Genomic DNA, 23,446 nt, shown 5'->3' with positions numbered 1-23,446 from the left:
GGGTATGGTCAGCCCATTCTGAAATAGGTAGGGAGAGGGGATGAAGATTAGAATCGACTGCTGTTCCTAGGACAGACCTTTACTGGGATGACTACAACAAGAAAAAATAACTAAAAACAGCAATTTCTTCTCTCACCTCCTGCCTTCAATCTCTCTCCAGTCCACATGGGCATAAATCAATAGTTTATGGCAGAGGAGAGTCCCAGCCCCAGCATCACAACACATATACAAGGTATGTTTGCAGCTGAAAGACCATAGTTTAATAACCATCCAAGAAGGAATCTTTTATTTTCAACAGGCTGAATGAATTGTAGGAAGAGATTTTAAAGTGTTTTAAATTTTATAACCCATGCCTCATTAAATAACAATATCTAAATTGCAGAATTATTCATCTAAATAAATTCACTTTTGTGGAACTGGTGCATCTTCAAATTTCTATTATCAGAGAAATGACTGCCAGTTCTAAAGCCTACAGCTAAATATTTCTTTGGACTGAACGTTACCAATAGTGATAGAAGAGAATACTGAATATTTCTTTGTTTTATCAAATTTCAGCTGAGCTAATAGTTGTATTAACTAGGGAGTTTCTATTTAGTTGTTCAGAACATTGATTACTCCAGGAAGTATTTCTTTAGTAAACTTACAAAAAAACCCTTAATCTGTTATAAATTTGATGCTATATTTTGTTACAATGTTTACTAAGATAGAGCTCAAAATCTACAAAAAATAAATAGATAAAGAAAAAGAAAAATGCACTCTTAGGATAGACAATTTTATATTTCCAAGAAAATGTCAATCCCAACAACTGGAATTCATACTAACCCCTATCAGATGGATAGATTCTTATAGTATACACTTTAGGATCATTTCTAAGTGTCATATTATAAAACTAAGTTCCTCAAAAATAAGCAATGTTTAGTACCTGTTGTTTCAAAAGATGAATTAGTGAACTGAATAAAAAGTCTAAAAATAATTAAATACTTTCTGCTCTGGGGAAGCAGAAAACTTTTTTTAAAAAGAGTTTCAGCAAATAAATTCTGTTTATTTATAAATGATTATTCATAATCACATTGGTTAAAGTGTTCTTTCCAATATAAAAGACCTAATTACAATCAATATTCACCCTGGGAAATATCATCTTCTCTTTGAAAGCCTATAGTACTTGTAAATATCATTCATATCAAAACAGCAATTCATTAGATAGACAGACAGACATGGATAGATAATAGACAGACTGAGTAAAGTTCTTTGATTCTTGAATGTGTTTTACCTTCTGACTGGCATAGACACAAAAGGGAAAGACAGGACTTACTGGTATGGACAGATGAGATCTTGAAAAAAAAATTTGAAACTGTAACTATGTTTACCTTAGGTTAATAAAATGGATCATCTTGGTTATATACATTCATAATAGATTTGAGAATAGAGAATATATTCTTGAAAGGAAGAGGATAAATTGGAAAGTGAGTATATTACATCAATGATGAAAAGTCAATTATAAGAATTTCCCTTTAGAAACTTTGCTGAGACTCTCTGTGGTAATTGATCCAACTTTTCTTTGTTACTTTATTCTATTTTAGAAATATATTGTTCTTTCTCTGAGACTTTTTTTGATTCATTGAAAGGCAACATAACCAGGAAATTGGGTTCTTCTACTAAAGCCACTTATCAAACAGACTGTTTCAAATTGCTTTGGCTTGGAGACAGCGATAGTCAGTTTTAGTGAAAGTGCTATATATTTTAAAAGGAAATACTCTTTTTAAAATCCTGATCGGAATTCATTTCTGAGCATGTAGAAGATGTATACATAATCCAAAGTGGGTATCACTATTTTATCTTAACACACTTTAAAACATTATTACAAGTAAGTTTACATGTATACAGTATTCAGAAATATTTTGCCCCACCATTTATCATCAAAGTACTTTCTGATTAAGCAAGGGGCTTTCTTCTAAGTATACATATATAGCATTTATCCTGTTCCCTCTAAAGATAAGTCCCAGGTAGAAACTTGTATAAGTTATGTTTCTAGATTCATCTTAATAACTCCCCATCTCAAATCAAAGATTTGATTACAAATCATAACTTTATTATGGTGAACAAGTGGTTTAGTATTAAGAGTGTAAATTTGAGCAGAATGAACTTGCACTTTTACCAAAATGGACTCAACTGTGTGTAAGTTACTTCATTTTAAAATTTTGATACATCTTTTATAGTTATTCTCAGTGGATTATTGGTACAAATTACTTGTCTGTCATGATAACAGCAGGAGTCCTTCAGATTAATTTCTTTAAATATCCTCTTCCCTATTTCTCTGCTCTTGTATCAACAGGTTGATCTATATTTTGAGTTGGTTTTCTAATTTTATTTCCATTTCTCTCAGCCTTTTAAATCTTTCTCTAGTTACCAAAGAGATTCCACAATTTTATTTCTCACAGTTTTTATCCATTTTCTCACTCATCTTCCCTCCCTTTCTCTCTCTCTCCACATATAAACATACACACACACACACACACACACACACACACACTTCAATGCATAATTTTCTAATTTTTAAAGTTTTAATTTTTAATATGTATTCTCTTTTCATAGACTTTTTTTATTTCTTAGAGGTAATATTTTCGCTCCAGTTTATAAGGACAATGATTTTGTTTTTCTTTGTTAATTAAATATCCTGATGAGGTATAACTTAGAAACAATGAAATGTACACATTTTGAATTTGCATTTTACGTATAATGAATTTTAATACATATATACATGTGTAATCATTATCTCAGTCATAATGAAGAACATTACCATCATGCCAGAAAGTTCCTTCATACTACTTGCAGTCATTTCTCCATGCCTTCATGCTCAAACACAAACCTGATCTTGCCATTGTATGAATATAAATATAAATTAATATAAATATGATATAAATTCGCTTATGCATTTACTGATGGATAACATTTGAGTTGTTTTCAGCTTGGACCTATTATGAATAAAGTAAGTATAATCATTCTTGCACACATTTTATAGAGATCTGTGTTCATTTCTTATATAAATACTAAGTCATTGAACTGCTAGGTTATAGGGTAGGTAAGTCTATGTTTAACTTTATGAGAAGTTGGAAGACATTTCCAATGGAGTTTTATCATTTCATATTCACACCTGCAATGCATGAAAACTCCAATTGAATCACATTCTTCCCAACATTTGGTATCATTAATATTTTTATTTTTTATCTCTGTATTTCAATTAAGTATAAAGTAGTATCATATTATGATTATAATCTGAAACAATTATTCTTAATAATAAAAAAATATGGGATATATTTCCAAGTGCTTTTTAGTCATAATTTCTTTTGTGAAGTGAATATTCATGCCTTTTTCCATTTGTTAAAAAATATGTTTGGTTGTTTAATTGCTTAACAGTTTCTGGATACAAGTCCTTTTGCAGATACGTATTTAGAAAATGTTTTCTTATTTTGTATTTTGCTCATTTATTTATATGAGTCCCTTAAAAAGCATAAGTTTTTCAGTTCATTAAATCTAATTTATCAGTTTTTTCCCTTTTAGTTACCGCTTTTTCTGGTCTGTCAAGGAATCTTTTTACTTACTCAAAATCATAAAGATTTTTTCCCATGTGTTTTTCTCAAAGTTTTAATTTTAATTTTTAGTTTTAACTTACAAAGTTCCATGATTCTTTTCAAGTGATTTCTGAATCAGGTAGGGATGAGAGTACATTTTTCTCCATATTTATATTCTGTTGTTGCAACAATTTTGGTTGAAAATACTACCCTTTCCCCACTGAATTATCTTGAGGCATTTTTCAAAATTAAATTGACAGTCAATGTGGACAATTTCTGGATTCTCCATTCTGTTCCATTAGCCCCATATGTTTATCCTGCCCTCCTGCTGTGAGCACCACACTGTCACAGTTTGTGTAGCTGTAGAGCTCCAGGTCTTCAAGTCAAGTGCTACAAGCCCTCCAAGTTGTACTTCCTCCCCCACCACCAAATTAGGTAAGCTCTTCAAGATCCTTTGCATTCCCAAATAAATTTTAGAATCTTGGCAGTTTCTAGAAACAATAACAAAAGTAAATGTTTGGGGTTTTGACTGGAATTGCATTTAATCTATAGATCAATATGGGGACAATGGACATAATCACAATATTAACACTTCTAGCACATGACAATACATCTTCCAATATGTGACAGTATGGATTCTTCCAATACATGGTATATCTCGACACTTGTGTTTTTATGGTCACTGAACTGAAAATATTTTCTGGGGCGCCTGGGTGGCTCAGTCTATTAAGTATCCAACTCCTGATTTCAGCTCAGGTCATGATCTCCCTGATTGTGGGATTGGGCCCCGCATCAGGCTCTGTACTGTTAGTGCTTGGGATTTGGGGATTTCTCCCTCTCTCTCTCTCTCTCTCTCTCAATAAACCAATAAATAAATAAATAAACATTTAAAAATGAATGTATATTTTCTAATTTTCTTGCCCTACAAACTTTATTAGAAGCGAAGTTATATAGTTTCCAAATATTGGGAAATTTTCCAAGTTTTAATTCCTTGTCAGAAATCTATTCTGCTATATTTAAATCATTTGAAAATTGCTAAGACATTTTATGGCCTAATATACAGTGTACACTGTATCATACTTTAACACTCCATGTGCACTTGAAAAAAATACATATTTTTGTAGTCACTACATGTAGTACTCTATGAATATCAATTGAGATTGACTGATAGCTTTGATCAGATCCTTCCTGACTTTTTGCTTACTTGTTTTATTAAATACTGAGAGAAGTATCTTAAAATCATCAACCATGATAATCACCTTGTCTATATTTCTCTTCTTTTTTTTTTCTTGGGGGGGAGATAGGTTTTATTCATATATATTAAGCTATATGATTTTATGAATTTATACCTAGGAATGTTAAGTCTCCTTGATGACTTGTTTCTTTTTTTTAATTTTATTCTTTTTTTAGCTCTTAACATAGTTGCAACTTTTGAATGAAACCACCAACTCTTAAAAATAAGAGCAAAGCATGTCCAGTTAATCATACAAGTTTCCCTCTAGATTGTTTTCAGAAAGGTCACATTTCTAAAATGTTAATTTAAGCTTTCATTAAATCTCTAAGTAGAATGAGTCCATAAAGTAAGACCCTTTACAATAATAGCTAAGCAAATATGACCTTAATTCATTGTGGTAAAACCATAACCTTGTATTAACAGAGATATTATTATAGTACTTATTCTATTTATATAGCAGTAAGAAATTATTTTTAAAAATACTATACATATCCAGTTGAACATTGGAAAGTCTTTCTGTTTTCATAATTTTATTTAGATCTAGTCAACATTTCTCCTTATATTTTGACCTACATTCAAGGAGCTGATGCCTTGTTTCTTTAGCTTGTACAATGTCCTTCTTTATCTCTGATAACACACCTTGTCTGATATCAATATCGACCTATGTCCTTTTTTATGCTTATTTTTTGCACGGAATATCTTCTGTATTCTGATTACTTTCAAACCTATATTTAAAACACATCTCTAATATTATATAGTTGTGTTTTTTCTCTTAATCCTGACAAACTGCCTTAAAATCGGAATGTATACTCCATAAGTGTTTAATGTAATCATTGATATTTCTTAAACACAGATGAACACTAAGCACTGTCTGAAAAAAATTCTTGCATATTAAGCAAATAAATGACATAAATTTAATCTTAAAAGTGATTATTACCGTCATTTTAATTTATATACTACAAAAGATGTGTGTTTTTAATTTCATATTAAAAAGGATTAAGTTGAGGGTTAAGAGCCACAGAGTGATGGTAAAGTTCTGCAGGAAGCATTTTTTAATGATTATTTATTCATTTTTGAGAGAGAGCAGGGGAGTGGCAGAGCAAGAAGGAGAGAGAAAGAGAGAATCCCAAGCAGACTCTGCACTGTCAGCATAAGAACCTGATGCAGGTCTCAGTCTCACAAAACTTGAGATCATGACCTGAGCCAAAGTTGGATGCTTAACCAACTGAGCCACCCAGGCTCCCCTGAAAGTGTGTGTTTTAATCAGGTATTAATTAGATAGTGGCTGAGACACAAAAATAGGAAGTACTGAGGGTGATCCTGGAGATTTTTAAGAAGAAATGGTGAAAGACAAGAACTATGTAATCATACAGACTAAGTGGTACCTTAATTTTCCAATCCTTATTTTTTGTCACTGTAATGCTTAGTATTAAGATAAAATGTATGCTGTGCTCTGGAATGGACAATTTTTCTTCTAAATTTAATTCAAATATTTACATTTTTACTGACTTGGGTAATGTCTTGGTGGCAAGAAAAAATTAAAAAAAAGACATTTAAAGGCGGTTTCTTCTTTTTGTATATAACATTTCACTCTCTTAAAATAGAAAGTTAAAGGAAGTAATGTCTCCATGAATGCCTGTTTAATAATCTTATACATTCAAATATGCTTGTTGGAATTCTGGTTGAATTAAGTGGCACATGAATAGTATTATACAAAAGATCGTGGAATTCCTGGTGCACAAAACTTCATGAATTTATCTGGTATGCCAATTCAGTGCTATTGAAAAATAGACACCATGATAGGATCAGAAATGTCAGATATTTATTGATGGACATGGCTGAATGAGTGAATGGATAAGTGAGTGACTGAATGAGTGAGTGAAAGAAAGACAGGCAGACAGAGCTAGGATAGGAGGATGGGAATGAGGGAGAGAGTGAAACAGTGAGAGTAAAAGAAAGGAATGGGGGAAGGAGATGGGAGAGGGGGTAGAAATCAGTAGTCAGAGTCTGCAGGCCAAAATCCAGGTCTGAAATCTGTGAAAAGAAAAGGGGAAGAATTAGGTATGAAAGCTTCAGAAGAAAATGAAGTTCTTAGAAAGTCTCAGCCAAGCTGAAAGGAAGTTTTCAAGCACAGGTTGATTTTTGGAAGAGACCCCACATCAAGCAGAAGTGGATTGGCTCTAGAACATCCACTATGATCAGCCACTGGCTTGGAGTAGAAACATGTCTATGGTGTGAATGGTGAGTGATCCAAAGGTGTCACAAATGAAGACCATTAGTCATCTGTGCTCCTCATAGAATGCTGCCATGAAGGTGACACAATTCCACAGCCACCTCACAGAAGTTCTACATCTTCAAATAGGAACTGCATAGGGTATAAGCAACTTTAGCTGTCAGAAGTGTTGTCTATGGAGATTAACATATTTTTAAGGAAATATATTTTAGTTAGTAATTACATTTATACAATTCATCCACTGATAGAAATATAATCTAAGTAACAAGGATAGTTCTTGAAATATAAGAGCTGTTCAATATAACTTTGAGAACAAAAATATGTAGTTTCTCATATTTCTTATTTTAGAAAGCTCTTTAATTCATCAATTTCATTCTCTTTTCCACTTCTTCTCTATTGCCTGAATAAACTTTTCTTTTTTATTTAGTTATAATCTTCATCTTAAGCTCTTTAAGAGTATATTATCTACACTCTTTTTAAATCTCGTAAAGTGTATGTTATAACCAATACCCATTCGTAACAGTGATTAAACTCATTGGCCCTAAACCATACTATCTAAGATCAATGCACAGCTTCAAGATTTTCTAGCTGTGGGCACTTTGGCAGGCCAATTAACCTCTCTCAGCCTCAGATTTCTTGTTTGCAAAATTGAAATTGTAATACTACCTAATCATGGAATAGTTATGAGATTAAACATAGTATGTTAAAATATTTAGAGCAGTGTCTGATAAATCATAAGTTCTCAGAAAAGTAAGCCAGTATTAATCATGTCACCATTATTAACATGGATCACAAGCTATCCTATACAATTAATAAAGCATTGTAAATGTCTCCACTGGTGAAAAAAGATTTGATAAGGGTGCTGTAACCAGCTCAGCAATTGAGCAAATGTATCATATCAAATGACAATTTAGTACAAAAGTCTGGAAACAGAGAGGACCAGATGTAGCAAGAAAAGCAATATATAGTAAAATAATAATAATGATAATAATAAAAATAAAAGAATTGAACACATGTCTGACATAAAGCTATGTTCTAAAGGCTCCAGTCATATCAGTACCCTCAAATACAAGCCTGATATAGAAGCTGCTGTAGCTAATACTCATGGACAGAAACCTGATGATAATGTACCCTTGTATTCAACTCTGCCTTGGCCATTATTAATCTACTTGGCTTTTCTATAACTCTACTTCAGAACTAGCAACTTGATTAAGACAGTCTTCCAAGTTTCATGATGGACTTTCCAAGGGTTTCTTCCTGTCCTCTATACCATAGTTCTATAGGCCTATCCATAAAAACATAGATAGAGAGATCCTTATCTCCTAAATATTTTGGAAACATTCAATTAAACTTGAGACATTTGCTGGCATCTCCAGCTTAACATTAATCTACAAGTCAATCACCAAACAATCAATTATTTCATTAATTCACTCATTCATCACATGCATGCAACAAATATTTAAATAACTTCCATATTTCGGGCACTGCAGTGAAAAAAATAATGATGAAAAACAGGGATGGAAAGCATACTAAATTCTTGTTTTCATGGATTTTATAGTATTGTAGTAGGGAGTTAAACCTATTTCAGATGAATTTCTTTTCTACCACAATTACCATTCTCTAACCAAGACTTAAGGTCCCTAGATCTCTTGCTTTACTGATGGAGAAGTAGCATATAGATCCAATAGGTGTTGCAATGACTAGATTAAATAGTAATGAATGTCAATAACATAAATTGACTAAACAGTCATATCAGTTCTCTGAATTATATCTGCTACACTCCAAAACCATGGAAAATTCTTGATATGTTAACAACAGGAAACATGTTAAAATCTGAATGAGATATGGAAGGATAATATCATATATCTTATTTACAAGAAAAACATACTTGTTCTTAAATGTTAATTTACTGATTATCTGATTTCCTAAAAAAAGAAAAAATATTTAAATTATAACTTCTATGTGCACTTAAATTTAGAGGAAAATACTATCAAATTCACTATTTTATTTAAACCTAAAAACACCCAGAGCAATTGTTATTACTTATCTTCATTTTGCAAATTAGGAAATGGAATTCCATGTTAAATGGTTTAAGCTTACCTGGCTAGGAAATGAGGGTTTTTTTTTTTTTTGGTGGGGGGGGGGGGTTAACTCAGATTTCTCCAGAGCCTATGCTCCTCCCATGTGTCCCTGCTCTCTAAGTTATATTTGATATATTATTCAAAAGCAGAATCAAAATTCAGTTCCCCATGAAGTGATCCTGTTTTCTGGCTCAGTCAATGTTATTAACTTTTCATTTACTCTACCTAGCTTCCAAATTTATAATTCCTTTTACAGTGGAAATAATTTAATATTTGGTATTTTAAATAATACCCCATCATATACAGATTTTATTTTATGTAGTTCACTACATGAAACCTGTGATATTTTAAAAAAATAGAATAATGGAAACTTGCACATGTTCCACATCCAGTCAGCAAATATTTCTATCTGCTTTCTTAAGAACCATGCTCAAAACTATGGAAAAGTCACACAATAGCAAGCCACCGTTTCTTTCTTTCTTTTTTTTTTCTTAACGTTTATTTATTTCTGAGAGAGAGAGAACAGGGGAGGGCAGAGAGAAAGGGTGACAGAAGATCCAAAGAGAGCCCCACATACCAACAGCAGAGAGACTCATGCAGGGCTCAAACTCACAAACTGTAAGATCATGACATGAGCCAAAGTCAGACACTCAGTCAACTGAGCCACCCAGGTGCCTCAAAAGCCATGGCTTCTGCCTTAAATTGCTTATGCCCTCATAGTGAAACAATTCATAAATACTAAAATGATAACAAAAGGTAAAATGAAGTAAAGGAATTATGAACAAGGTCCTATGAGATCACAGAGTGGGGAGAAATTGCTTTCCTTTGAGACAATTGTTTAGAAATGCTTAATCATAAAAGAGGTAACACATAACCTGGGCTAAATTGCCTTGTGACAGGTAGAGATGAAGGTGAAGATATTTCAGTAAACAAAAGATCAAAAACACAGCAAGGGGGAAGAAATCAACAATAATTTCTGATTTGGGGTGAAATATATGCACGAGTGGACACAGTGAAAAGATGAGACCAGACTTTGGATAACATGCTAACAATATCAGAGAGTTGTATACCTTGTCCTGCATAGAATTAGAGCCAGGGAGGGTATTTGGCAAAGTAATAACAAACTCAGAGACATCTCTTAGGAAGAGTGAATTGAGAGCAGTATGAAAGATGTGATAGAGAAGAGATCAGGGACAGAGATGAAAATGTCTCATGCAAGTGTCCAAGTAATTGCTTATGAAGACTGTGAGCTTTTATGGCTTAGAAATGAAGGGGTTGTGACGGATAAGAGAAATATTTCAAAACTAAAATCAATAGACCTTAGAAGATAATTAGATATGAGAGACAGAAACAGATCACTCATTCATTTCTTTAACCCTGCACTTATCTTCAGATGTTTATTGTCCATTTCATGCCAAACAATGATCTAAGGTCTAGCCTGAAAGGAGAGATACACGATGTTCTGCAAGAAATATACTCTTCAACAAAGCATTACAGTGCAGAGTGATCACTGCATTATCAGACACAATTGTGAGATGCAAGTTATCTAGTGTGGCCCCACTTGGAGACAACCAGAACCTTGGGTTTGATCTGAACAACTGCAGACCATGATACCATTAGTAAGGACAAAGAAGATAGAAAGGGAGGTGCCCATTTTGGAAGAGATAATGAGGAGGTTCATTTATATGTTTGAAGGCATCCACAGACCATCTATGGACAGTTATATTAAGATGTCATACAACTGATACCTGTGAAGAAGAACATTTCTTCCAAAGTCAAGCACATTTGAAAATATATTAATGCAAGCAAAAACAATTGTAATGCAACCTCATATGCAACTAAATTCTCTTCATAACTATTACCATTTTAAAAAAAAAAACAGGCTTTTAAGAGGGCTTTCTAGTAACAAAATTATTTCCATTATTTTTTTTTTTTTTTTTTTTTTATTTCTAGGAGAGAGAGAGAGAGACAGCGGGAGCAGGGGAGGGTCAGAGAGAGAGGAAATCACAGACTGAAACAGGCTCCAGGCTCCGAGCTGGCAGTCAGTACAGAGCCCGACGCGGGGCTCGAACCAACGAACCGCGAGATCATGACCTAAGCGAAAGTCGGACGCTTAACCGACTAAGCCACCCAGGCGCCCCAAAATTATTTCCATTATTAACAGATGGAGAAATTCTGATCTAATTTTTAAATGCAACAGACATCCTAGCATTATCTGACTTTTTTTTTTTTTACAAGCTGTGCTTTCGGATTTCGAGATCCAAGGGGAAAAGATCCCAGTGAATATTATGCTGGTTAGTGTCTGGCAGTTGCTTTTTTAGCTGATGGTTTGAAAGAGAATTAAAGTGTCAGGAGAAGGAAAGTAGCTTCACTGATTACTCAGTGGTTTTCAGCACTGTGTGCTAATCCCTTTCACCCAAGATAACGCCAAGCCTAAGTTAAAATCTCACTCCATTTAGAGCCTCAGACTCCAGGAAAACAAAACAAAACAAAACAAAAAACAGGGTTTTCCAGACATTGAGAAACAGAACCCAAAATTTTGAGAGTTATCAGAGAAATATGTACTTAGCCAGCCGCCATGTAAGAAATTATGCAATCCAATGTAAAAATTAAATATTGTGGTGAACTTGGTAAAATAAAAAGAGAGTGTGCCCCCTCAAAAATGATTGGCCTCATGAGTATATCTTATCAACGAATAACTGAAGACTACTATAAATCAACAAATGAAGATGCAATCAATACATTTCTCATAAACCAAGCAAATTAATAAACCAAGCTAATTAACCAAGCAAATTTTGCTTCAGACTGTATATTTTAAAGATTACTTGTGTATTTTCCTATAATAGCCATATGATTAAGAAGAAAATCTGTATTTCACTCCAAATTATTGCATTCAAATCCATTTCCTTTTACCCCAGTGAGCAATTAGTTTATACGATATTGGACTTCTTACCCACTCAAAGTGTGAATGAATGAATGTAAGCAGACAGCAAGCTTGTATCATGCAAAATGCATACAAGATTAAAAAAGAAACTCATCATTCAAAAGCCTATCTATTTAGTAGTCAGAAAATGGATAAGGGTATTTCGTAAATTTTCTCTGCCTGCTGTTTAAAAACAAACAAACAAAAACCACCCCGCTTTCTGATTTATCATCTTTTGTGTCCAGGTCCCAGTCTTATATTTCTTGGCTTTGAACATGACCATCCTCTGCAAAACTCACCTCCTTCTCTTGACTTGAATTAACCTATGCCAATCACACATTTCAAAATGAGATTCAACACCATCTCCCGAAATATTTTTGATGCTTTGTTCTATCTTCTCTTGTATTTATATTCTTTCTTCATTTCACATGCAACATATTTTTTAAAAGTGATAAGAAAAGAACTGGCTTTGTTTTCTGAATAATTTATATCATTTATGCCATGAGAAGTACCCAATATATAAAGTGTAATTTCATTCATTGTTAAAGAAGTTACTAAACAAACAAACTGAAGACCAATTGTGGGCATAATACCAGAAATTAGAATTAAACAAAGATCTGTCTTTGAAAAATTTGCAGAGTTTATTCATTCTACAATTATTAAGTTAATAATTATATTACTAAACATTTTGCTAAGTATTTAGGATATTATGTATGGGGTATTTGCCTTTAAAGATCCCACACAGAAAGATATATATGTAAAAATTAAAGCATAATTCATGACAAGTAAATATAATGTGTGATCCCAAATTAGATTCTGCTTAGAAAAAGAAAATTAATGGAACTTAATTGAAAAAGGCCTGTATTTAGTTAATAATATTGCATCCATATTAATTTTCCGGTTGAGATCATTGTACTGGAGTTACGTAAGCTATTAACATGGGAGGAAGGTGAATAAAGGGTACTTAGGACTTCTCTGTACTGTTTTTGCAAACATTATTTCAAACAACAGTTTTTCTAAACAATGTAAACTATATCATGAGATTAACCTAGAAATACCCATATCATGATAAATTCAATCAGCATTCCTTTTCAAGAAAGGTTTTAGTGTTCAACCTTAGGGAGTTTGGGTCACAGACAATTTACAAGCTTCTTAAGGACGTGGCTAAGCTCTCCCAACCTTAGCCTCAGCCTTCCAACCACATCCATATCTGGTAACTGAGTAAAGTGAGAGGAATATAAAGGCTTGGCCATTTCTGTTCAACAGAAGACATGCTCTCTGACAAGCACGGTTACTTTCAGAATTCTTTCCTGTAGCTTTGTTAAGCCTACTCCACAGGGGCACCTGGGTGACTACTCAGTTGAGCATCCAACGGTGGCTCAGGTCATGATTTTGCAGTTTGTAAGTTCAAGTCCTATGTCAGGTCCTGTGTTGACAGCTTGGAACCTGGAACCTGGTTCAGATTCTGTATCTCCCTTTCTCTCTGCCCCTCCCTCACTTGCAGTCTGTCTCTCTCTCTCAAAAATAAATAAAACATTAAATATATTTATATATTATTATATTATATATTAATATATCATATATTGTATTATATATACATATATGCATATTATACACACATGTATACATATATATAGAAAACCTATACTACAGTGTGTCTGCCTCCTTGGCCCATTAGTGCTACTTCGTACTTCCTTTCCTAGATGTTGATTCTCAGAAACATGTTGCAGCCCAGCTACATCTCAGTGTCTACATCTGGAGAACCCAATCAGGGTTGTTAAAGGACTTGTAGAACACAGATCATAGAGCAATTATAATACAGTCGATTTTATTTTATGTGACATACACATTTCAGAAAACGCATCACGCCATGCAAAATCTGCACAATAAAACCCACAGGATTTATGGGGAGAAATGGGGTGAAAGAACAACACTCAAAAATGTAAAGTGTCAATAACACATTAAAAAAGATAAGAACAGGGACGCCTGGATGGCTTAGTCGGTTAAGCGTCCGACTTTCGCTTAGGTCATGATCTCACTGTTTGTGGGTTCGAGCCCCGCGTCGGGCTCTGTGCTGACTGCCAGCTCAGAGCCTGGAGCCTATTTCAGAGTCTGTATCTCCCTCTCTCTCTGACCGTCCCCTGCTTATGCTGTCTCTCTCTCTCTCTCCTAGAAATAAATAAAAATATTTTAAAAAAAGATAACATATAGAAATTTATTATCATTTATACATTTTAAGTAGCATATATATACTTAATGTTAATATATAATATAGACTTCTTATATTGTATATATTAAGTATACAAGAATATATACTTTATATGTCATATATGTTACATATACATATATATTACAGTAAATATGGCAATTGACTGAAAAAAACTGAAATTTGCTTGTGGAAGTGGGTATTAAATGGGTTGTAGCTTGTGAGTTATTGTGAAATGGCGGACTGAAGGTTATCTGCAATCACATGGGAAGTTGTAACAGCAGAAGACACACGTGGTGAATTGAGGTAACCATTGTGGATGTTTCAGGGATGTGTGTGTGTGTGTGTGTGTGTGTGTGTGCGCGTGCCTACATTTTGTGTATTCCTATCAACTGGGTGCAGTTTTCTGAATTTATCTAAGAAGTCATGCAAAAGAAAACACAACATTTGTGTTAAGCTCTAATTATTTCCCATCAATCACACTGGAAAAAATAATTGTGTTTTTAAAACAAGTGTGTTAGGAGAACTGACTATACAAGACAATAAAAGCACACATCAGATAGTATTTTATATATGACAAATAAGTGAATAGTTTGTGAGAAGCATAATACAGCTTTTCTGAAGACAGAGAAGTTGCCCTGCATTACATGTGAAGACCCCAAATCATACCATTTATGGCAACATGCTGGCTAATAATTTACAATTAGGATATGTTATTAGTATTGTTTCTATTTAACCAATGTCACTATAGGGAATATATGATATGTGAAATCCAAGCAAACATAAACATTTAATTTACTAATAATGATTAATTAAAAAGGCAAACTGAAATTAAAATGTAGAATCCTAGTAAATAGATTATTATTCTTTCCTATAGGTTACAGGAAATTTTTATTTATAAACATACACGTAACAGTATTGCATTATTCATTTAATGTTTATTGAGTGCCTGAGATAAATCAGGGACTAGTCTAGGTGCTAGGAATAAGGCTCTCAGCAAAATAAAATATTTGTCTGTTTTTTTTAATGTTTTTTTATTTATTTCTGAGAGAGAGAGACAGTGTGAGCAGGGAAGGGTCAGAGAGAGAAGGAAACACAGAATCCAAAACAGGGTCCAGGCTCTGAGCTGGCAGTCAGCACAGAGCCTGACCTGGGGCCCGAACCCATGAACATGACCTGAGCTGAAGTCAGACGCTTAACTGGACTGAGCCACCCAGGCACCCCAATATTTGTATGCTCTACTGCAGCTTATAATCTAGAGGAAAATAGAGAAAAAAATAAACATTTTAAGACAGTGAAAGTGCTACTGAAAAAAAAATAATAAAACAAAGTAAGGCTATAAAGAGTGATGAGCGTTAATGGAAAGTTCACCAGAGGGCCTCTTAGGAGTTTAAACTATTGCTACTCAGTAAGAGAAAGCATTTTTTTCCCCAGGTACAAAGATAAATTATTTTGGGTCATTACTTTCTATAGAGCTAAGAGCAAAGTTTACATTTTCAGTGGACAATTGTAGTTGTAGTCACCTTGTACCTAAATATGCTCCATTGAACAGCTAAACAAAATGCTCAACAGATTTCAAAATGTATGCTTTTAAAGGCCTCAGAGACTGGAAGCAATGGGTGCTAGTGAACACAAGCAGAGCACATCTATATGATCACCACCCAAGACAAGAAACAGAAGAGTCCAGCACCTCAGATACCCCCATAGTGTACTTTCTAGTTGTTGGGAGCCATTTCTGAGCTCAGGTTGAGAAAGAACTCCCTATGAGGTTAAGGTGAGTTGCACAGACTCTTACTGATCAGATGATGACAGATATCCACCCCCATCCAATTGTTTCTGCTTGGAGCACCGACCCCCAAGGCATCTTTGCTAATCAGTATCACATTGTCTTGTGTGCTAAAGATACCTTCCTTCCCCATAGGATAAGCATCTAAATCACCTCCCTCAGTCACTATTGATAAAGGTTATGCATGAGTCATCTACAAATCTGTGTTCTGACAAATAAATTTGTCATCAGAAATCATTGTCTAAAGCAAATGCAACTTCTGTGCTGTCCCCCAAACAATTATAAAATAAAGTTGAGCCCCAGTCAGAGCAGAGGTGCCTGCCTGGTGACCAGAAAGACTCTCAGGCTCTCTCACCCCTCCCTCGCCGACACCGTCCATCCTTCAGGGAACCAGTCTCCAGCGCGAATCATCCACACTCTGCCGAAGGAAATCTTTCAAAAGCATTACGTGGGAGACTTTTCAGACCAGGAATATTAGAAGGACATGCTGATTTTGAAACAGTTTCCTGACTTCATTGAGAATGAACAGATCCAAAGGTATCAGGACAAGCACTTAATTATTTTCCATGCTGTTCCTACTGTTATTACAGTAATTATGCCCATTTTATCTCTGGCAATTAAGTGCTTGTCCTTTTCATACACCCAGATCTGGGCATCGGAAACCACAACAGACCTTCATTAAAGTCTTTTATCTGAGTCTGATAATAGACTTAGGGCCCCTGAAATGACAGATAGTTTCAGAAAGAATCTTGGAATATCAGTGACATAGTTAAAAAGTGGACATGTGCTGAATCTCTGTTCTATATGTCCCAAAGTGATCTGCAACTATTAACAAGATTCCTTCACACTCAGGAAATGGAAAATCTCAGACACAGATACTTCAGAGACTGTTGAATATGGTTCAATCCTAACACACTGTCACCAGTTGAAACTAACATGAATCAACTGAAAAATGGAAATTTGGTTTCTGGGTCTCTTTGATGGCCCTACTGGAACCCCAGTTTATTTCCTACATTTTTTTCCAGTTTGAGTTTCCTTTCAATTCCTGAGCACATAGTAGGACTATATTTCTCTTCTAGGCAATTTTGACCATGTAACTGTGTTCTGCCCAAGAAAATGTGGGTTATTTTATTTCAAGTCCTGAGCCATAAAACCCTCCAGCATAATCCTCTTTTTTTTTTTTTTTTTTTTTTTTTATTTCTCCAAATCCCAGCTGAGTCAAAAGAGAATCTAAAGAAAGTTAAGGGGTCATTGGGTAGCTCAGTCAGTTGAGGGTCCAACTCTTGATTTCAGCTCAGGTCATGATCTCAGAGTTTGTGAGTTCAAGCCTCAAATCAGGCTCTGTGCTGACAGTTCAAAGCCTGCTTGGGATTTTCTCTCTCCCTCTCTCTCTGCCCCTTCCCCTATCTCTCTCTCTCTCTCTCTCTCTTTCCCTCATTCTCAAAATAAATAAATAAACTTTTAAAAATAATAAGGGGCCCCTGTGTGGCTCAGTCGGTTAGGCATTCAACTTTGGCTTAGGTCATGATCTCACAGTTCATGGGCTCAGGCCCCGTGTCGGGCTCTGTGCTGCTTCTTATTCTGTATCTCCCTCTCTCTCTGACCCTTCCTTGCTCACGCTGTATCTCTCTCTCTCTCTATCAGAAATAAATAAAACATTAAAAAATAAAATAATAAAATAAAAAATGATAAAAAAATAAAAGAGACTGGAGTCATAAGGAGGAAAATGTCCAGGTTATGAGGTCAAGGGGAAGCCATCTGACTACTAACACCCCACTCTTCACTGTGGCATGAGTGAAAATAAACATTTATTGGGTAAAGTTATAAGATTTTTAATTTGTCTATTATAGCATCTAGCATTACCTGATTGGTGATTTACCTGTTGTAATACAAATATCCAAGTAGAAGTCCTTGGACCATTTTCTTTCTCTATCAAAAATAATGCAAATGTGATACCACAATCATGTAGAAGACACAGATTAGTATTACCATTCTACTTTAAAATTCAAAGATTATGCTATTATAACCTTTAACTTTTCAGTTTGCCCAATACATAAAGGGAACATACCTTGGAGACTCAAGATGAATGTAATCAAGTGCGACTGTTATTCTAGATCACACATATTAACTGTGATTAGAACATGGATATTCTGACTCCATAGCTCCAGTGCTCATTCATTCAATAGCCTTCTGTTACAGTCCACCATAATTCACATGGTGAAATCTTAACCCCTATGTGATGTCAGTAGGAGGTAGGTCCTTTGGAAGGTTAGTAAGTCATGAAGGTGTAGACTTCATGAATGGGATCAGTGCTTCTATTAGAGACACCAGAGAGTTCTCTTACTCTCTCTCTGCCATGTGAGGACACAATGAGAAAATATCCTTCTGCAACCAGAGGTGGGGCTTCACCAGAACCCACCCATGCCAGCAGCCTGATCTCAGACTTCCAGCTGGGAAGACTGTGAGAACTACATTTCTATTGTTCATAAGCCATAAGGCTGTAGCAACCTGGGCTAGAACACCTTCAGGGCAAGAGGTTTATTAAGTTGAGAAGAACAGAATCAAAACTATAAGTACCAGCCTGTTTGATAATTTATATAAAAGATTATCATCCTCAGTGACTTGACTTTTAAAAGGAGAGAAGAGATTTGCTGAGTTCAAGATGGGAAAAATCATACTATCTAAAAGCTTTCTTTAAAAGCATATAATAAGATATTATGATGATGGTAATTTGTACCATGTTTGAAAATTTAACAAGTGCATCCACCTGTATTGTCTACTGGGAAGTAGACCGGAGATTAGATACTAAGTCTAAAAATAGATACAGGAGGTTGCAGAAGTGACTTGAGTGTGGACTGTAGACTGAAGTAACATTTTCAACATTTAAAAAATGTATTCCAATGAGGTTGTTTTAGTTTAATTTTCTAGGTATATGATAAATACTATATTATACTACATTTTTATTTTACATACTTTTAATTGAGTAATGATGATATTTATATCTGAAAAGAGTAGAGTAAATAACTGTAGAAACATGGTTCAGTATTTTATTATATAAATAATAATAATAACTAATAAGAAATGTATGAATTTTTTCCCTGTGGATATTTCCTGGAGTGTTTTATAAACCTGATACTAAGGACAAGGATATGCTTCAAATATAGGACATGCTTGTACAACAGAGCCAAGTATCAGAGCATACTGTCTCAGACATAGCTTAATAAACTAATAAATCTAATTTAAAGAAACAAAGTAGAAGTTCTCAGGACAATTTAAAGTCTAAATAGATAGTTTGTGTTTGACATGCAACTTTGCTCCTAAAATTCCATCAAGTTATTTACCACTGTATTTTAATTTTTTATAGTGTCACTTTATGGGTATGTCTTATCTCACCGTCTAGTTCCTAAATTCAATGAGATTAGTATAGTAACCCCACAATGCCTAATACCTTCATGCACCTTGTATATATTCAATAAATATTTGTAGCTACTCAATAAGTAATGTCACTATTAAGTAATTAGTATACTTCAAGGCCTACATCTATAAGTTCTCCCAAATCAACCTAAACTACAGGAGTCTTCCTCCCTCAGTTTCTGTTGACATTTTTATATTTTCTTATAAGATCACCACTGTCCTATAGATTTCTAAGGGTAAACTAATCCAATTTGTTCTAAAGAAACCTACTTCTGTATATTGACAGACATAAAAAGTAAGAATGAATCAGTTTTGGAAACTGATTAAACAAAGTTGAGCAAGTGTTTTGATATGCACTTCTTGGGTATTTGAATACACAGATGTAAATTGTAAATCTCTAAAATGGGAATAAAATATGTATTGTTTTCCCAACCTATTTGACCTTCACTTAGTATTTCATAGAACACATCAAGATTGAATGCATTGCAATTTATAAGATGTCCACAGACACATATCTCACTTCATTAAAAATAAATGTATATAGGAGTGCCTGGGTGGCCCAGTGGTTTAAATATCAGATGTTTAGTTTTGGTTTAGGTCATGATTTCACAGTTGGTGAGATAGAGCCTTGTGTCTAGCTCTGCTCTGAGACTGTAGAGCCTGTTTGATATTCTCTCTCTCCCTCTCTCTCTCTCTGCCCCTCCCCTGCTTGAATTCTCTCCCCCTCTTAAAATAAATAATCACTAAAAAATAAATATATATGTTATATAGATAGCCTTATTTCATATATATATGTATATATATACATTATGTATATATGTAAATGTATACATATATATCCTGATTATATATCAGGAATGAGTACTACTATGTTCTCTACATTTTGGTAAGAAATCTTGATCAACACCATGTTTGGATGGTATGTTTTGAGGGCAGCCGACCTGCAGCCTGCGTGTCCCATGCCACCTCCTATGGAAGCCTGAGCCCACCATGCCATATAACTTTCTCCCTTTGTCTCACAACCATGTCCACCATTGAGAATGCTAATTCACTAGCTGCCAGCCTTAACCAGATTCAAGAACAAAGGGAAAGACAGTCAAGTTATGAGGCAGTGCTGAGTAGAATTTAATGCATAGCTGAGGAGAGCTAAGAAGGATGACCAAATGCTGCAAAGGAGAGATGTAAGTTTATTTCTTGATGACGCTACTTCACTGCATGAAAACCACAACCACGGCACTGTAAATTGGTCTGTTGATGACACTGATGACATTGTCAAAAGCATAAATAGCAACAATTTGGAAATCCAGCCCCAGGCTACTCAAGATGCTAGGAAACTGCTTTCTAGGGGAAAATAGCTCCCGTAGACAACATAATCTGAGTTGGTTCGATTCCAAAATTTGTGTCTTTCTTGTGCAGAACTGACTGTAGTCCTGTTCAGTTTGAATCTGCCTGGGCCCTCACTAACATTGCTTCCAGGACATCAGAACAGACCAAGGCTGTGGCAGATGCAGGCGCTATCTCATCATTCATTTCTCTGTTGGCATGTTCTTATGCCCACATCAGTGAACAAGCTGTTTGGGTTCTAGGAAACATTGCAGGTGATGGTTGGTTTTCCAAGAATGGTTACAAAGAACGGCTTTTGGCTCTCCTTGCAGTTTCTAATACATTATCTTTAGCATGTGGTTACTTACTTAACTACTTGGACACTTCCAAACATTTGTCACAACAAGAATCCTGCACCCTTGTTAGATGCTATTGAGCAGATTCTTCCTATCTTAGTTTGTCTTCCGCATCATGATGGTCCAGAAGCAGTTATTAGAAGATACCTGCTGGGCCATTTCCTACCTTACTGATGATCCAAATGAATGGATTGAAATGGTTGTGAAAATAGGAGTTGTGTTAAAATTGTGAAGCTTCTAGGAGCTACTGCACTGCACACTGTGACTCCTGCACTAAAAGCCACAGGAAATATTGTCCCTGGGACAGATGAACAGACTCAGGGTGCAATAGATGCAGGAGCATTTGTCTTTCCCAGTCTACAGGAAGTTATGTGGACAATATCAAACAACACAGATGGTCACCAGGACCAGATACAGCATGTTGTGAATCACGGATTAGACCCATTCTTCCTTGGTGTTCCCTCTAAGGCAGACATTAAAACACAAAAGGAACTGTATGGGCTGTGACTAACTATCCAAGTAGCAGAAGAGTTAGATTGTATACCTCATTTATGGTGGCATTACAGAACCATTGATGAATCTCTTAACTAACAGATACCAAAAGTATTCTGGTTTTTCTGAATGCCATTTCAAACATACTTCAGGTTTCTGGAAAACTAGATGAAACTGAGAAACTTAGTATAACGATTGAAGAATATGGAGGTTTGGAGAAAAGTGAAGCTCCACATAATAATGAAAATGAGTCTCTGTACAAAGCTTCATTAAATTTGATTGACAGATAGTTCTCTGTAGAGGAAGAGGAAGATTAAAACGTTGTGCCAGACACTACCCCTGAAGGCTATCTGTTCCAAGTTCAAGATGGCACTCCTGGGACTTGCAACTTTTAGATTGTACAGGTGAGGCATAAAGTTGTTTGTCGTGTACTATGGTATAAGTTTATCTTACTGTTTCTCTACAAGAACTCTTTTTAAGTGTGTTTTGTTACAGCAGCACTTTCTATAAGGAAACTATACTTGAGCAGTTCCAAACTGGCATACTGTATGAAGCTTCTCCTCTCAGTAGGTTTCTTATTTCCATATGGAATCTCATATCTTGCAGTGTCCTGTAAATAAAGATTTATCAAAAGGAGAAGAAGGAGAAAGAGGAGGAGGAGGATGGTGGAAGAAGAAGGAGAAGGAGAAGAAGAAGAGGAAGAGGAGGAGGGGGAGGAGAGGGAGGAGAAGGAGGGGAGGAGGAGAAGGAGGAGGAGGGGAAGGAAAAGGAGGGGAGGCAGAGGGGGAGGAAGGAGAGGAGGGGGAGGGAGGGGAGGAGGAGGAGGGGGAGGAGGAGGAGAAAGACGATGGGGCGAAGGATGGGGAACAATAAGTAGAAGAGATCATAAGACTAATAAATAATGATTCCAAGACTGAAACCTTCAGTACTCTTGATTTCTAGGACTCTGTGCTCTTGATAAATTCTCCATGTGTGAAGTGTGTTGTTCCAACTCTTCTGTAAATCCTTGAGAATAATGACCATATCTTATTCTGCTTTGCATCTTGCATACTTCCCACTTCATAGTTGATATGCAGAAATGCTTATAATTTTAGTCACTGATTCTAGAAGAGGTAGTCTTGGAGAAGTTACTTTATTACTGGGAAAGATGTTCTCCTTTCCAACTAAAACTAAACAAGAACTGAGTCTCAGCAATCTTACTTTAATATTCAGAATTGATCAGACACAGTGGCTTGTGATTTGAAATTGAACTTCTTTTGTAGTTGTTATTGCTATTATTATTGTTGTGAAAAGTATGCATTTTAAATTAAAATACAAACAGTCAAATTAATAACACATATCAAAGTAATTAAATGGATATAACTGTTGCTGATTTGGAAATGATTTCTGTTTGTTTTAGTTTTAGTTGTTTAATCCCATGTGTTGGGGCTTACTTTTCCACATCTCTTGAAAAGTGGTCTCCATAATTGTTTCATTTAAAAAAAAACAAGTCTCTCAAGTAGTGGATTACATGTTAATCTTAAAGCACACAACTGTTAGCATATTGTCAACACAGAGTGCTATTATCTTTGCAAAATACCTTATAATTTTGTTTATGCCTAGAAAGCAGAAAGGCAACCATAATTCCTTCAATTTACCTCCTACCTTAATCTGGAGGCAAAGTTAATACATTTGACTCCAAAAATTGATCTGTCTTCTAAAGCCCTTGCCTCATATTCGAATAGCCTAAAAAGCTTTACCAAAATACTGTTAAGTAGGTCTCATCCAAGTCAAATTAAATCAGAATCTCTTAGCATGTGGCTTCAACATCAGTTTTTTTTTTTTTAATT

The 23,446-nt window shown here is 34.9% G+C and overlaps 1 pseudogene; it reads left to right on the top strand.

Annotated features, from left to right (window-relative positions):
• Positions 1–20,470: 20,470 nt before the first annotated feature.
• Positions 20,471–22,012, top strand: LOC120224733 (annotated as a pseudogene).
• The last annotated feature ends 1,434 nt before the right edge of the window (positions 22,013–23,446 follow it).

The sequence above is a fragment of the Hyaena hyaena genome, unplaced genomic scaffold, assembly GCF_003009895.1.
Source record: "Hyaena hyaena isolate Hyena2069 unplaced genomic scaffold, ASM300989v1 scaffold_1238, whole genome shotgun sequence".
NCBI classification, from domain to species: Eukaryota; Metazoa; Chordata; class Mammalia; order Carnivora; family Hyaenidae; genus Hyaena; species Hyaena hyaena.
The sequence above is the reverse complement of the archived record's forward strand: the minus strand, read 5'-3'. Positions and strand labels throughout refer to the sequence as shown.